Below are 18275 nucleotides of genomic sequence, written 5' to 3'. Positions count from 1 at the left end.
CATCATGGGCCGGAGAGCTGCCGAGTGCAGAACTACAACTTTTGGCCAAAACTAATGCAAAGATAAACGTTGTTTTACCGTAAATAATGTCCTAAGATTGAATATTGTGACTGTAAATTGCAAAAAGAGAGAGAAACAGCATGTCAGTGTGAGATTTATCCAATATAAGCGATGGCTCTTTCTCCTATTGGCTTAGTTTTGAGCAGCACAAATACCAATATTTCGCATTTAATAGGCAAACATTGAAATATAAAAACGGCATTAAAAATTTTCATGGTTATGCAATCACTTAAGGAAGCTTTTAGTGGCATTTCGGGAAACAGAAACCATTTATTGGCGACGTCTGCTTTTGCGCCTTCGCTACTATGGCTTTCGCGGTCTATGTACGCACCTTCAGAGGATGATGATGACGAAAAAGAAACATCGCTGTATCGCCACTCCAGGTACCCGAGAAAAACCGACTGTCCCGCAACAAGTAGCACACCGGCCCATGATTCTTAGCGCGCCCATGGTGGCTGAAGTGCAGCGCCCTCAGCTTTCCCTCTAGTTAGTGTAAGGAACTCTATGTTGCTCCATTCCAAACGTTTGCCTCTCAAGGCAGCTACAACCTTCCGCCGTATACATATATGTATGTAGTTCGCATGCCGCACTGTTGGAAAGCTCGCTTCTGAGCCGTCGGGAAACGAAAGGCTGAGAAGCTCTCCCACCTGCCGGTAGTGGTAGGAAACATTTATTTATAGCTATTTAGAGGAGAGAATGAGGACTGGCATAAGGGCCAGCTCCTTCCAAATTTTATAGGATGGGTCCCTAGTCCGGGACACCTGTGCGGTCGGTGCCAGAATTCATCCTCTAGCTCATCAGTCCGGCCGAGAAACTGTTGCTGGCCTGAGCGGCCGCAAATTTCCGGAACTCTCCTCCACTATACGGCATCTATCATAGCCTGAGTCGCTTTGGGACATTAAATCCCACAAACCAAAGGGGTTGTTGCCTTTGTACGAACCTGCCCTGGCTTGCATCGCCACAGCCAGCCTTTAGCAAACGCGAGCGCGCGCACATATATTCGAGTCCGTCAGTGACATCATAAGGCCTTTTGTCACGCTTGCCCCGCTGTTAGTGCCGGATTTCAGCCCATGTAGGACCATGAGTTTCAGGCCCGTTAGATTCGGTTGCACTCTCACCGGTTCCGTTAAGCTCTGCGGCGGTACGTCAATTTTCTATGGTGAGCTATAGAAAAATCCTTTGTATGATCGACTATAGAAATTTGGCCCAAATATCTATAGCAGTCGTTAGGTTTTTCTATAGTCTGTTCTATAGAAGCCTTTAACCTATTCTTATGGTTGCCTATGTATTGTAGCATTTAGCATTTTCTATAGTCAGGTATAAACTTTTATGGTCAGCTATATAGAAAATCCTTTGTTTGATCGGCTATAGATATTTGAGCCAAAAAGCTATGGCTATATAGCCATGCTATAGAAATGTTTTGTAGTTGCCTATGTATTGCAGTATTTAGCAACTTCAATGGTCAGCTACAACTTTTTGAAGAAGGTCATGCAGCTTGCTTACAAATTCGTATAACCATATGCTATACCTCTATGGACGTTTATTTTTAATTTGATGCCTAAATAACTGAAAATCGGCCAGTGGTGACCACGGCAAAGATCACCTTGGGTCGGATGCTTGAAGATCGCAAGCGGACTTCAATGTGGCGACAGTAGTCAAAGCAATTGTACCAATCCGTTTGTCGCACTGAATTGAGGTCAAGGTCATACGGTTTACCGTCCCATGCATGCATATAGCACACATCGGCTAGTCAACCTCGAGGCGACTCGCGTGAGGGATCCGAACAGGCGATATACGCAGCTTCAAATGTGTGCCTATGACTCTGTGTGTATGCATTCGTGTGCGTCTTCTCGAAATTCAGATGCAAATTGTGAAGCAACCACCAGTCGCACGTCGCTTCGGGTGGTGTCATACGATTTCTCGTTGCATATAGCACACAACTCTTAGTCAAGTTGAAGGCTAAGTCCGAAGAGGGATTCGAACCGACGATATATGTACCCTCATATGTGTGCAATCCCGACTTTAAATAGGCTGCTAAAGAAAAATGTATGACTGCTGGTCTATATCCTTTGGAATATACAATATTCTATAGCCAGCTAAAGCAGTTTATGTGGCTTGCAGTCTAGATTTAAAGACATTTGAATCTCTATAGGCGGCTAAATATAGCTGTATGACTACAGGTGTGTATAGCATCAGGAACGTAAATTTTTAGAGCTAGCTAAAACTGTTTCTATGGCTTTCGGTCTGTAGTTTTAGAGGTATTGACATTTCTATAGAAAGTGGATAACGGTATGACTACTAGCAGAGTCCCTCAATACTTTGACGGACTCTGCTACTAGTCTATAGCTTCAGGAGCATACACTGTTCTATAGCCAGGTAAGCAGCTTATATGGCTTGCAGTCTGCAGCTTTAGAGGCATTCACATTTCTATAGACAGCTAAATTTAACTGTATGACTACTAGTCTATAGCTTCAGGAGCATACACTTTTCTATAGTCGGCTAAAACAGCTCATATGGCTTGCAGTCTGTAGCTACACAGCCATTCAAATTTCTGTAGACAGCTAAAGATAACTGTATATGACTAATAGTATATTGCTTTAAGGGCATAAACTTTTATATAGCTTGCTAAACAGATTCTATGGCTTGCAGTCTGTAGCTTTAGAGTCATTACCATCTCATAGACAGCTAAAGATACTACCCACTTTCAAGTCGGTCATGGAGTTCCACAGGGAGGAGTCCTCAGCCCTACTTTATTTAACGTTGCGCTAATTGGCCTGGTGAGTGAACTGCCAGCTAACATCCACATAAGTGCATATGCTGACGACATCTGCATCTGGGCCTCTGGTTCGATGCGCCCACAACTACGTGCGAGATTGCAACGAACTGTGTCATCGACATCGATGTACTTACGGCGTCAAGGTTTATACTTAGCGGCAGAAAAGTGTGCAGTGATTGCGTTTACGGGGAAATGTGTCAGCCGCTACCCGATTACCCTTCATGGAGTCGTAATACCATACGTCTCCAGGCACAGATTCTTGGGAGTAATTATTGACCACCGACTATCTTGGTCGAAACATGTTACTATGGTGAAGAAAAGGCAAATTAATTTTTGCCATGTACTTCGTTACATAGTTGGCATCAAATGGGGTCCAACTGAGCGCTCCATAATACGGCTTTACGAGACCCTGTTTGCTGGATACATCCTGTACAGTCTTCCTGTACTCTCTAGTATGAGCATTTCATGCTTGCGGACTTTAGAGAGCGTACAATCGCAGGCACTGAAAATATGCCTTGGACTGCCTAGATGCACCTCTAACAAATGTACAATTGAAGAGGCACATGCTCGCCCAATGTCCATATACTTGTCACACGAACCACTTCGTGTATATTTACGAGCACTAACAAGACACAGTTTTCACCCACTCAGCAAGATTCTGGATGAAAGGCCGGACTGCAGTTTTATAAGTGCACTCCGCTGCCATCAGTCGCAAGTACCGACAGGATATGCCCTCCCATATCGTCCCGCCCAACCACCTTAGACGATGGATAAACCTTTGGTGCACCTTCGTGTTCCCGGAATACTAAAGAAATCAGTGGTACCGATTAGTGGACTCAAACAACTTACTCTGGCGCACATCTGGTCAGAATATCCTCATTATATTCACGTATACACCGATGGATCTGTGTCAGCACAGGCATCCGCTGCAGCTGTGGTCATACCAACTCAGAAAACGACTCTGCATTTCCTTTTGGGACATACCTCTACATCAACCGCTGCTGAACTTGTAGCCATTCGGGAAGCTATTCGCTACATATGTGGGGAACCACCTAAAAAATGGTGTATATTCACGGACTCAAAAACGGCATTACAAATTTTGGAAAACTTCTTGCGCCACACTGCCTATCAGTCCCTGGCACTAAACATTATGGAGCTCCTCACATCTGCCCAGCTGCAAGACCACAGGATAATGTTTCAATGGATCCCTGCCCACTGCGGGCTCCATGGGAATGAACAGGCCGATGTTGAAGCGAAAAGCGCACTCATCAATGGCCTCCAAACAGCTGTGCCTTTTTCAAGAGGTGACACGACGTGCCTTCTTACGAGCTGTATGAATAATGCTACAGCAGCTTACTGGGCCCACCCAGACGCCCGACACATTCGTTTAAGAAGGCTCGATCAAACATTAAAATTTTATGTTCCGCGTGATATTCCGTGTCATCAGGCATGCTTACTACATAGACTTCGCTTGAACGTGGCTTTCACGCACAAGTACTTACATTTAATTGGACAGATGGACTCGCCAGAATGTTCAACTTGTGGCATCCCAGAGACTGTGGACCATATATTATTGGTGTGCCCAGCGTATGCGCACGAAAGAAGTGTGCTAGCGGCTTCCTTGAAGCGTTTAGGCAAGAGGCCTCTGTCGGAGGAACTGCTGCTGGGCGCTTGGCAGGACAAGGGGAAGGGTGCCCAGGCAGTGCGCGCTCTTTGCCGTTTTTTGTGCGCCAGCGGACTTGATTCGCGCTTGTAAAACAAGCTACTGTGTCTGTATATGTAATTCATATGCATTCTCCCACGTCGTCACCCATCATGACCTTCTTTCTTCTCTCCTTCCCCTTCCCCAGTGCAGAGTAGCAGGCCAGATTTGAATTATTCCGGCCAACCTCTCTGCCTTTTCCTTTCAATAAATACATCTATCTATCTATTATAAAAGCCGACTGCATTCATGCGGTCGGCTAGCTGCGAATAATTGCCACTCACATCAACCGGCGCCAACATGCCGAATAAGGTGACGAATTTGCAAATATGCACATCACCATGAAGCGTTGACATGAACCATGCTTAGATGCACGTGCACCGTAACTTTTACTGATCACGACTGAAGTCAGCATATGCATCATAACGCATGCACGTGCTTACTGTTAGACATGGTTTGAAGTACGCGTCATCGTTTCTTTGGCGGACATGGGCACCGTTCTCGTTGACGAGTGGAATAACTAGGTCGGTTCACTTTTATCCCAACACGCAAGCCATCGTCGCGCAAGGTATCGTCTGCTTCGATGCGCCGGCAGTAGCTGCGCCATTTCGGCATTGACCGCTGAGGTGGTGCACAGCTTTGCTGAATTTTTCGTGAACGCGACCTGCACTACGTCTGCACTTTTTGAAACGAACGGTGCCGTGCAGAGGGCGCCATGTTGCATCGCTGAAACGAATGGTGAAGTGCAGCATCACATGAATCAGTTCACGTAGTGCAGGTGGATCGAAGGGACCTGAAATGAATGCTACCGGAGCCTATACCGTTCCTCTGCTATCAGTTACTGTCTTAGACGACATGCAATAAGGCTGGTGGAGATATCAAACTGTTTATTCGTCAACTTGTGCCCATACAGAAACTCGGTGATGGCAGCAGCAAGCGCACTCTACAGTCGTCTCTCAGTGCCGCGCTCAGTTCAAAGATTACCGAATAGAAGCACCTAAATGCCTAAAGCACCGACAACTCTCGAACATCGTAGAGAGAGCCAAACATGTTTATGACACAGCGCTCTCTTGTGCCTCGCGTAGGTAACAGAAATGATAGGAAAACGTTCCGACGGCAAAAAAAAAACAACAACAAATAACACGAAAAAAAAAAGCATAACAAAACTGCGCGTCATTATCCTCCCCCTCCCCCCTCTCTCTCTTGAACAAAGCATCGGTCCGATGCTTCCAACAAAAAGAAAGGTATAGCCGATATAAACGCTGAGAAGGCAGTGGTTAGTGTCCATTAGCATACACAATAGGGCTTCAAGCGCACGAGACGCACTTGTGGGCTCATGCGGTTGCTGGGTCGACTGTCACTTCATCATGAACGACCTTGTAGTCCGGCCTGCCAAGTCATTGTAAGTTCCTGTACGGGTCTATAATAACGTCGCAAGTTTTTCGCATAGTCTTCGTCAGCAGATAGGCGACCTCAAACCATACTCCGTCACCTAGCTTATATACTTGTATACTGTGTCTTCGTAGCCTATAACGTCAGGAATCGGCCCGTTGCTGACCCCTAATGCGCATCCAGGATTCCTGTGCACGCTGGTGATAGTTACTGGTGGAAACCACACAGTAGTGTGTAACACTAGTCCATGCTTGATGGGCACCGCTTAACCCTACCCACTCAGCGTCGTATTCGTCAGGCCGACCAAGAGACTTCGTCTTTCATTTGCTTAATGCCAGCATGGTACGCCAGTTAACATAGGTACACTCCGCAAAAGTACAGTCCCGGTGCGTTATAGGTGGACGAAGCAGAGCGTGAATGATATGGCTTGAGGTGCGTCACATGCACACTGTCGGAGATTAGTGGTACAGAAGACTTCGCGTTCAGAGGAGCGATTTCGTATGTGACGTCGGTGGCTCGACGCAAGATACGGTCTGTGGAGCGTGGGAGAATTTTTTCACACAAGCCCACTCGGTGGAATGGGAGCCAAAGCAGAACGAGAGAGTCGGGAGCCTAGTGCACATCGCCGTGGCGACTGTTGTAAAGACATTCCTGGGAGCCTTGGGATGCAAAGAGCCTGTCGTGAGCAATCTGGCGAGCATCATTAACGCGGGCAATGGCATCACGAGCGTAAGTACTGCTGGCGGTGTCCAGTAGCAGGTAGTGATGTATCGAAGGCGAGTAATGGGTTTCGCCAAAGAGCAGATAAAAGAGAGAGTATAGCCAGTGGTATCATGACGAGAAGAGTTGTAGGTAGGCGAATGTTACAAACCGTAGATTAATGTCCCAATCCCGGTGGTAGTCAGAGACATAAATCGACAGCATGGCCGTGAGCGTACGTTTGAGGCGTTCTGTGATGCCGTTGGTCTGAGGGTGACAGGCGGTGGTGAATTTCTGGCGGACGGTGCACAAATGAAGAAGTTCGCTAACAACTCTGAAGAGGAAGCAGCGACCACGATCCGTGAGTAGTTAACGAGGGGCACCATGATGGAGATCACGTCGTGGAGAAAGAAATCGGAGACGTCTGTATAGCGTAACTGATCGGGAGGGTGCGGGGAATGGCGTAGCGTGTAGCATATAATCGGCCGCGACGGCGATTCATTTGTTGCCCGAGGTGGAGAATGGGAAGGGCCCAAGCAAGTCAACACCAACACGGATGGTTTCTCCCGGATAAGGATGGTTTCTTCCGGCGCTGACACAGCTCACATGCGGCCTCATAATGCTGGACGGAGCGATAGAGACGCGGCCAGTGGAAACATCGGCGCACGCTGTCATACGTGCGGGACACGCCAAGGTAAAACTTGTCGTGCTAGTTGGTTCATAGTTCAATGCAATAAAAATCAGCTTTTTATTGCATTGAACGCCAAGGTGTTCAGCCGTGGGAGCATCATAAATTTGTTTGAGGATGGTGGAGCGCAGATGTTTGGGAACGACGGATAAGAGCTCAGCGTCATAAAGGTCGCATATTGCGGTGGTATAGTATACGTCCTCTTAGAGTACGAACATGGCGAGGGTAGGATGAGGGTGGTCGGTAGTGAGACGTTCGATGACAGACCGTAGCGCAGAATCCAAGCACTGTTCGTTGGCAATATGGGAAAAGGCTGATAAAGACCTGACGCATGCGTCAATGTCACGGTCTGCAGTGCTAGGAGAATCGACAGGGTGGCGGGACAAGCAGTCCACCTTGGTGAAGCCGACCAGACTTGTAAACGACGGAAAAGGTGTATTCTTGCAACCGAAAAGCCATATAAGCTGTTTTAGTTGGCTGTAGAAAAGTGTATGCTCCTGAAGCAGTAGACTAGTAGTCATACAGTTATCTTTAGCTGTCTATAGAAATGCCAATGCCTCTAAAGCTACAGACTGCAAGCCATATAAGCTGCTTATGCCCACGAAGCTACAGACTAGTGTTCATACAGTTATTTTTAGCCGTCTATAGAAATGTCATGCCTCTGAAGCTACAGACTGCAAGCCATGTAACCTGTTTTAACTGGCTATAGAATATTGTGTTTACCTAAAGCTATAGACCAGTAGTCATATATCCTTATATGAAGGTACATATATCGTCGGTTCGAATACCTCGTGCGACTTGTCCTCTAGCTTGATTAAGAGTTGTGTGCTGTATGCAACGAGAAAACGTATGTAATCAACCGCAACGCTGTACGACAAGTGGACCGTGTCAGAATCTTTGTATAACTCGGGAGAGCACTGTCGCCGCATGGAAGTCCGCCGCCGCCTACGGTGACTACCTCCGACCCACGATAGTTTTAGTCTAAGAGATTGCTGGCCAATTTTTAGTTATTTAGACATCGAAATGAAAATAAACGTCCGAATATATAGAGCATGGCACATGTACATACATACATACATACATACATACATACATACATACATACATACATACATACATACATACATACATACATACATACATACATACATACATACATACATACGTACGTACGTACATACATACATACATACATACATACATACATACATACATGCGTGCATACATACATGCATGCATACATACGTAAGTACGTACATACATACGTACATACATACATACATACGTACGTACATGCATATATACATACGTACATACGTACGTACATACATACGTACATACATACATACGTACACACGTACATACATACATACATACGTACATACATACATACGTACATACGTACATAGGTACGTACATACATACATACGTACATACATACATACATACATACACACATACGTACACACGTACATACATACGTACATACATACATACATACATACATACGTACATACATACGTACACGCATACGTACGTACGTACATACATACATACGTACATACATACATACATACATACATACATACATACATACATACATACATACATACATACATACATACATACATACATACATACATACATACATACATACATACATACATACATACATACATACATACATACATACATACATACATACATACATACATACATACATACATACATACATACATACATACATACATACATACACGCGCGCGAAATTTCTATAGCTGCCCATGGAAAATGCTAGACTGCAATACATTAGGACACCAGAATTAGTCCTTAGGTTATAGGCTTCTATGGAAGGTATAGCTTTTTGGACTAAATGTCTATAGCCGATCATACAAGGGATTTTCTATAGCTGACTATAAAAGTTTGTACGCGACCATACAAAATGCTAAAGACTGCAGAACGCAGGGAACCATAAGTCTATAGAATAGGCTAAAGACTTCTATAGAAAAGACTAATAAAAACAAAGGCAGCCATAGAAGCGGCTATAGATATTGGGGCCAAATATCTATAGCCGACCATACAAAGGATTTTCTATAGCTGACCATAGGAATTTTTTGTATAGATTTCTTGGAGATGAGTTGAAGGCCAGCGCGGCGGAATAGCTCGAGAATGGTAGAAAAGCGGGAAAGGTGGCTGTCAAAAGTGGACGAGAATACAAGAAGTCGTCTAAGTAACACAAACAAGTCGTCCCTTTGAAGTCTCGCGCGCAGCAACGAATCCATAATCAGTTCAAAAGTGGCAGGGGCGTCACAAAGGCCAAAAGCATGACTTAAAATTGGTAGAGGCCATCAGTAGTAATTAATGCTGTTTTTTTTTGCGGTCTCGTTCATCGACGGAAATTTGCAAGTAGCCAGAGCGAAGGTCGATGGAGCAAACGCATCTGGCTCTATGTAAGCAATCAAGTGCATCGTCGATGCGCGGAATAGTGTAGACGTCTTTTCCGGTCAACTCGTTGAGGTGGCGATAGTCGACGTAAAATCTCCAGCGCTATCTTTCTTCTTCACTAACACAACAATTGATGCCCATGGACTATTCGATGGCCCAATCGTGTCGTCGGCCAGAATCTTGTCGACTTCACGTTGAATCACCTAGCGGTCGGAAAGGGAGACACGGTACGGTCACTTGTGAATAGGAGTAGCGTCGCCGGTGTAGGTGCGGTGGGTTACAGTCGCTATAAGAAAGCAACAGCTTGTAGAGCGTTTCGAAATCGGGTTGCAGGTCGGCCGCAGTCATGCCGGAAACAGGATTAGGATGGGAAGGGGCATAGGATGACTTAGGAGCGGCAGGTACAGTAGAGGGTGCAGAGGGAGTAAGAGCTGAAAATTCACAGTCGGTCAGCGGGGACAGTTCAGCAAGAGAAATTCCGTTGGGTAGAACTTGGGTTGACAAACTGAAGTTGAGGACTGGGAGAGTCGTGAGATTCTGAGAGACGTGTACGATAAGGATGATGGGACGCTGCAGGACGATGTCTGTATAATGGAGCAAGCTAGGTGCTCCATTATACAGGTCTTCAAAGCAGAGTGAGTGAGTGAACTTTATTAACTGCTCGGGGATATTTTAGAGCGCAACTCTTTGGCGTCCGTTCCTGGGTTTCGCGTCGGCGTCGGCCTCGTAACCAGCTTCGCCCCCCTTTCATCCCCCCAGCGCTAGCAGCGACCGACGATTACGTTACTTCTTAATGCGAAATTTGAGCGCAGCAAATAAGCTGTTTCACCTTTTCGATAGATTGAGGCAAAGAAATCGAGCAACACATGTATGCGCTATCACAGAATTTTTTTCTCTAGCAGCAGCAGCAGCAGCAGCAGCAGCAGCAGCAGCAGCAGCAGCAGCAGCAGCAGCAGCAGCAGCAGCAGCAGCAGCTGCTGCTGCAGCAGCGGCGGCGGCGGCGGCGGCGGCGGCGGCGGCGGCGGCGGCGGCGGCGGCGGCGGCGGCGGCGGCGGCGGCGGCGGCGGCGGCGGCGGCGGCGGCGGCGGCGGCGGCGGCGGCGGCGGCGGCGGCGGCGGCGGCGGCGGCGGCGGCGGCGGCGGCGGCGGCGGCGGCGGCGGCGGCGGCGGCGGCGGCGGCGGCGGCGGCGGCGGCGGCGGCGGCGGCGGCGGCGGCGGCGGCGGCGGCGGCGGCGGCGGCGGCGGCGGCGGCGGCGGCGGCGGCGGCAGCGGCAGCGGCAGCAGCAGCAGCAGCAGCAGCAGCAGCAGCAGCAGCAGCAGCAGCAGCAGCAGCAGCAGCAGCAGCAGCAGCAGCAGCAGCAGCAGCAGCAGCAGCAGCAGCAGCAGCAGCAGCAGCAGCAGCAGCAGCAGCAGCAGCAGCAGCAGCAGCAGCAGCAGCAGCAGCAGCAGCAGCAGCAGCAGCAGCAGCAGCAGCAGCAGCAGCAGCAGCAGCAGCAGCAGCAGCAGCAGCAGCAGCAGCAGCAGCAGCAGCAGCAGCAGCAGCAGCAGCAGCAGCAGCAGCAGCAGCAGCAGCAGCAGCAGCAGCAGCAGCAGCAGCAGCAGCAGCAGCAGCAGCAGCAGCAGCAGCAGCAGCAGCAGCAGCAGCAGCAGCAGCAGCAGCAGCAGCAGCAGCAGCAGCAGCAGCAGCAGCAGCAGCAGCAGCAGCAGCAGCAGCAGCAGCAGCAGCAGCAGCAGCAGCAGCAGCAGCAGCAGCAGCAGCAGCAGCAGCAGCAGCAGCAGCAGCAGCAGCAGCAGCAGCAGCAGCAGCAGCAGCAGCAGCAGCAGCAGCAGCAGCAGCAGCAGCAGCAGCAGCAGCAGCAGCAGCAGCAGCAGCAGCAGCAGCAGCAGCAGCAGCAGCAGCAGCAGCAGCAGCAGCAGCAGCAGCAGCAGCAGCAGCAGCAGCAGCAGCAGCAGCAGCAGCAGCAGCAGCAGCAGCAGCAGCAGCAGCAGCAGCAGCAGCAGCAGCAGCAGCAGCAGCAGCAGCAGCAGCAGCAGCAGCAGCAGCAGCAGCAGCAGCAGCAGCAGCAGCAGCAGCAGCAGCAGCAGCAGCAGCAGCAGCAGCAGCAGCAGCAGCAGCAGCAGCAGCAGCAGCAGCAGCAGCAGCAGCAGCAGCAGCAGCAGCAGCAGCAGCAGCAGCAGCAGCAGCAGCAGCAGCAGCAGCAGCAGCAGCAGCAGCAGCAGCAGCAGCAGCAGCAGCAGCAGCAGCAGCAGCAGCAGCAGCAGCAGCAGCAGCAGCAGCAGCAGCAGCAGCAGCAGCAGCAGCAGCAGCAGCAGCAGCAGCAGCAGCAGCAGCAGCAGCAGCAGCAGCAGCAGCAGCAGCAGCAGCAGCAGCAGCAGCAGCAGCAGCAGCAGCAGCAGCAGCAGCAGCAGCAGCAGCAGCAGCAGCAGCAGCAGCAGCAGCAGCAGCAGCAGCAGCAGCAGCAGCAGCAGCAGCAGCAGCAGCAGCAGCAGCAGCAGCAGCAGCAGCAGCAGCAGCAGCAGCAGCAGCAGCAGCAGCAGCAGCAGCAGCAGCAGCAGCAGCAGCAGCAGCAGCAGCAGCAGCAGCAGCAGCAGCAGCAGCAGCAGCAGCAGCAGCAGCAGCAGCAGCAGCAGCAGCAGCAGCAGCAGCAGCAGCAGCAGCAGCAGCAGCAGCAGCAGCAGCAGCAGCAGCAGCAGCAGCAGCAGCAGCAGCAGCAGCAGCAGCAGCAGCAGCAGCAGCAGCAGCAGCAGCAGCAGCAGCAGCAGCAGCAGCAGCAGCAGCAGCAGCAGCAGCAGCAGCAGCAGCAGCAGCAGCAGCAGCAGCAGCAGCAGCAGCAGCAGCAGCAGCAGCAGCAGCAGCAGCAGCAGCAGCAGCAGCAGCAGCAGCAGCAGCAGCAGCAGCAGCAGCAGACGGACTTCCACCGGTCGTCTCGCTCATGGCTCAGAAAGAACTGGCAGATAATTTCGCAGTGGCGAACGGCAGCGGCAATTTCGGCTCGGGCGGTGCACATATACAGATCCGCCGCCACCGAAGCTCTTGTGACCAGGTAGAGCTGAGCCTCCGGGTCAGAGCTGGCCAGCAAAGCCTCCCACTGTCTTTCATTTGAGTTTTCAATTTTTTTGTAGTTGATGGGAACTGCATTCCCATGTTATGTGGTACAGGGTAGGGGTCTTCCCGCACCACGGGCACTCGTCTCTGAATGTCGTGGGATGCATCATGTGTAATATGTGTAAATTAATGAAGGTGCCCGTCTGTAGCCGCCTCAGATCTATGGCCTCTTAGTTGCAGAGCTTTTTATGCGGCTCCGGATATACTTTCCGCAAGCCTCTGTAGTGTTGTAGTATTGTGGTGTAGTCAGGGTCAAGCGGAATCAGGTCCTCTGCCGCGAGACTGTTGGGCGCACGGTAGGTTGCATGTCCTCGCGCTACCCTGTCTGCATACAAATTCCCCGTGATCCCTGCATGCCCCGGAATCCACACTAGTGTTTGAGTGTATTGTTTTGTTGGCTCACTTGTGGAAGTAAGGATTTGGTGCGCTACCTTAGATAATTTACCCCGTTGAAAATTTCTGCACGCGGATTGAGAGTCTGACAGTATCGTCAGGCTCTCTCCCGTTTCTCTTCCTTGCCTAATGGCCAGTGCGATAGCCACTGCCTCTGCCTCCGTGACCGTACAGTTTTGGATCGAGGCGCTAATTACCTCCCGGTCTTCGCAGTCTGTGACCGTGGCTATTGCCTTCTTTGCGTTGGTTTCGTATAAGGCTACGTCGGTGAACCTTGACGTGTCTTGTTGGCCGATTGTTTGTTCATAATACTCTGCCCTTGCCTGTCTCCTTCCCGGGTGTAGGCGGGGGTCCATGTTTCTTGGTATGGGCCGAACTCGGTACCAATTTCTGACTTCCCGCAATACTTCTGTTGTCTTGTTATAAGCCTGCAGGTGTGTGCTATATCCCAGTCTTTCCAACACCCGTCTTCCCGTCCTCGTTTGTAGAAGTCTGTTTAGCTGTGACTTGATTTGGGCTTCTGCTAATTCTTGTATTGTATTGTGTAGACCCAGAGCTGCTAGCTTGTGGTTTGGTGTGTTCTTGGGGAGCTTGAGTGCGGTGTCTTGATCGCCATTTTGATGATGGCTTCCGCTCTGTCTTCCTCTCCTTTGGTCATATTGAAGTAGGGTAGAGCATACACTACTCTGCTGATAACGAGGCTCCGGACAAGTTTGAGTGTGTCGGGCTCCTTCATCTCCATCTTTTTGCTGGTCACCCGTGCTATCATTCGGGCGACCTGCTGGGTCGAGGTCTTGAGCAAATTAAGTGTGTGTTGACACCTTTGATTCTATTGTAGCCACATCCGCAGGATCCTCACGGTTGTCTTTTCGAGTACTACCTCTCCTTGCAGCCTGATCTCGAGCTTGTGGCCTTGATCTGTGGGAGCAGAGCGGTTGCCCTTCCCATGTATGCTGATGACATCACCATCTGGACGACCACAGGATCACTCGGGGAGAAGGAAGCGAAATTGCAAGAAGCAGCATCTGTCATCGAAGGATATCTAAAGCAGAGGGGCTTGGAGTGATCATCAAGAAAATCAGAACTGATCTTCAAAGCAGAGGGGAAGGTCCAAGCGAAGAATGCTGGTTAACAGTCAATAAGGGCTGAGTGAGCGGTCAAGAAGTCAAGGCCAAGGATCAGGCCATCAGGGCATTCTTGGAGGACGGTGAATAACACTGATGTGTGACGACTCGAGCGGTACACATGCCAAGCACGGAAGCAGGGCTGCCATTGGCGACGCAAACGATGGGCGAAACTGCTGGTGTCAGGACTTTCTTGCAACGACGACGAAATGAGAAGCTGACAAAGAATAGTTGGGCGCCGGTGTCAATAAGGGCAGAATACCACCCACAAGGACTTCGGTGAGGCTAGACTGAGAAGCAAGGGTCAACAGAGGTTTTTCAGTCCGGGTAGCGAATGCAGCGTCACCTCCGGGAGCTGCATCGGCTAGTTTTCTGAGAAGCGGCCGGTATAGGACAGTGAATGACTGCGACGAGGAAGAGGAGAGCGGGACCGTTTGGCTTGCGGGGAAGACGACCAGCTGGAAACACGAACAGTGGGAGCAAGATCAGTACGGGGCGGGTCGGGTTGAGGCGAGGAACGACGCGGTGCAGATACTCCACTGCGGTCGACTAATAGTAGAATGGGCGGGACGGCGAGTACCAGCGGTTGCGACAGTGACGGGAGATATGCCAACACAAGAACAAGTGAAGCAGGTGGGGCGATCGTCAGGACTACGCCAGTCAGTAGGTTTACGGTAGCAGTGCATGAAGCTGGTGTGGGAGGAGGCAGCAGCTATCACAGGAAGGGCTGGGTTCGAGTCCATGGTGTCCGGGACGCGGCCAGTAGGGATTTCCATATTAGCAACCTCCTGGCGATTAACAGCCTGAATGAAGGGTATCGCAGGCAGGTTGTTGTCCGTCAGCTGCGATGGGGAAACAGCGGGAGCCATGGCCTCGAGTTCGCGGCGTAAGATATGGGTAAAGTTATTGTAGTTGAAAGGCTGGCAGAGAGTAGGCGGCTGATTACAGGACGAGCTAGCAGCTGTGTTCGGCAGGCGGTCAAAACGGTGACATATGCGCTTTTGTTTCGTCTGCTCGAAGCGCCGGCACACCTGAATAACAGAATCCATAGCAGAGCAGTCCTTACACAAGAGGAAGTGGAAATAGCCATCGGAGATACCCTTTAGTATGTGGCCCACTTTGTCGGCCTCAGTCACGGCTGGGTAGACTTTTCGGCACAGGGACAGGACGTCTTGCATGTAAGCTATATATGATTCGGACGAATTAAGTTTGGGCACAAGATGCCAGGTCTTTCTTGCACACAGCTCGTCTTCGTGAGTCTGAAACCAGACTCGCGTAAGGCCGGTCAAATAAAAGATGACATTTGCGAGCATGAGCGTTGCATCCCACTGGTTGTGCTTGCTGACTCGCTCGTAGGGCCAACCAGTCTCCACATCAACGTTGTCGGTCCTGCAGAAGGTGCCCGGGTCCCGGGGTTAAGCTAGGACGACAGCTACGGTGGCGGCATTAGAAGGGGGAGCGTCTGTAGACATGGTGGCGGTACCGGCGTGGTGGCCACTGTGGAGATGCAGCTTGTGACATGGTATTGAATATATCACCTTCACCAAAGATGTTACGAGTGGAAGCCACACAGTAGTGTGTAACACTATAGTCCAGGCTCGGTGGGAACCGCTTAATTGTTGTTGTCGTTGTTGTCCTCATAACAATGGCGCATATCCACTAGGGAGATTGGCCACAACCAGGTGGTGATTACAGGTTTTGAGCTTCCTTTCTGCAGAACTGCGATTAGAAATTTGAGCCAATCCGGTTCACTGACAGTGATGGTTGAGGGTGGTGCATGGGCTTGCTGCAATTCAAATTTTGGAAGTTGAAACATAATAATAATAAATAAATAAATAAATAAATAAATAAATAAATAAATAAATAAATAAATAAATAAATAAATAAATAAATAAATAAATAAATAAATAAATAAATAATACATAATTAGGAATAACAAAAGGAATGTCAAGAGTAAAGGACAGAGAAGTATAACCTGTTACGATGGAAAACGTTTTAATTCTGGAATAAAATTTTGTACTGGAGAGCACACATTCCCATCGTCACGTCCGAGCATAGAAGCGCCAAGAGACAAAACAACCGCTGATGACAAGCGCAAGCTGAGTTTCTGTAACGGCATTTCTAACAACCGCCTCCTTATTGATGTATATCGGCGACAAAAGAGCAAAAATTCAATTCTTTATGGCTCATCACAATATATTGGCACCTAGGAGAAGTTGCAAGACCAGGCCTGTAAAAGTAAAACTTTAGCTGAGGAGCACGACAACGAAGTCACGTGAAGGCAACCTCACGTTTGCGAGACCGCCAGGCTTTACGCCTCCAAGGGAATATAAGGTGTCATCCAAATTCTCGCATGTACAAAAACGTGCCGCCGTGACGATCACACAGGTTGGAAGGAGGTCAGAGATCGGACCACTCAGGGCTACTTTCGCTAAAGCATCAGCAGACTCATTCAAATGAAGGCCTCTGTGACCCGGGACCCAAGCAATCCTAATCGTGTGGACATGAACGGGGATGAGAAATTTAAATGTGCGAACTAACCGCAACTCATAGGGAAGTGCACAAAGATAATGAGTCTGTAAGTATTAGAGCCGTTGAAAAAGAATTTGGGAGTTTGCGCAGGGCAAGAACTACTGCCAGTAACACCTCTAAATAAATAGGGGTAAAATCTGGAACACGCAGAAAAAAAAAAAAAAAAAACCAGCCACCGCTTAACCCTACACACTCAGCGTTGTCTTCGTCAGGCCGACCAAGAGACTTCGTATTTCACTTGCTGAATGTCAGCACGGTACACCAGTTAACAATATAGTCAACTGTCCGTCAACGTCGCCTTCGTCCAGCAGGGTTGGAGCTTCTCTGCTATTTCAAACCTGGAAAGCGTCGCCTGAGTTGTCTCTTGCACAGTGACGTTATGTAAGACGTTGGCCACGGCATCCCAGATCTTGTGCAGACCTGCATGACGAGCATATCAACGATGGTGAGAACTTGGACCATGTCGAAGAAGGATGCTTCCAAAGAAAACGTTGACAGCTTGCGCTACCACGGGGTAAGAGTTTTCGCTTTAGCCCAGTGTAATGGGGCCAGCAGCCGGTTTAGCCACCATAGCCGGTTGCTGCAGTTATCCACCTGTTGCCAGACGCTGACGTCGTGAATGGGCCAAGTAGGTCGATACTAACTTCTGGAGTGGCCTCGTTGGGCAGTTCAGCTGGCTCCATAAATTATGCCGTTATGGTTAGTGACGACTTTTCAGTGTTTAAAGGAACACTAAAAAACTGCGTTTATTTTTTTTTTATTTTTTTTTTTATAGTTTTGGATACAAATCGACTCTACACGGTTCCTTCTGGTCTATCTTTGTCCAGCCGCAAAATATGCAGTCATTTCGTTTAGGACATTTCAAATCAATAGTTTTTTGCCAAAGCTTGTGACGTCTGCACCGAAAAGTAATCTGTCATCGTCGTTTTGAAGTTAATGACGTCACCTAAAATTTGTTAGAAAAAAAAAAGGAAATAATGTAAAAGGAAGCACTGAACGCACATTAAATGTTAAAAACGTATAAAGGCTATATTCAAAAAGATAACTCGATTACAATCTCATTCTTCGTCCCGTACTTTCGCGTGATGCACCACGCAGCAGAGTAGGCGACGACACACAGGAGAGGCACACAATACACACACGCATAAGCAAGGACAATGCTGTGTGTCGTCGCCTACTCTTCTGCGTGGTGCATCATGTAGTCTGACCAACTAGCTTGACTTTCTACTGTATTATCGCACTTTCGCACATTTTCTTCTAACGTCCGTTCTAGTTGACGTCGCACTGCGCACTCTTCACACATTTCCTCAAACGCCCGCTCTCATTGATGACGCACCGCGCACTGCCGTTCGGGGTCCC

The sequence above is a fragment of the Amblyomma maculatum genome, chromosome 1, assembly GCF_055883805.1.
Source record: "Amblyomma maculatum isolate TAMU_Amacu chromosome 1, ASM5588380v1, whole genome shotgun sequence".
Lineage (NCBI taxonomy): Eukaryota > Metazoa > Arthropoda > Arachnida > Ixodida > Ixodidae > Amblyomma > Amblyomma maculatum.
This window is presented reverse-complemented; position numbering follows the sequence as displayed.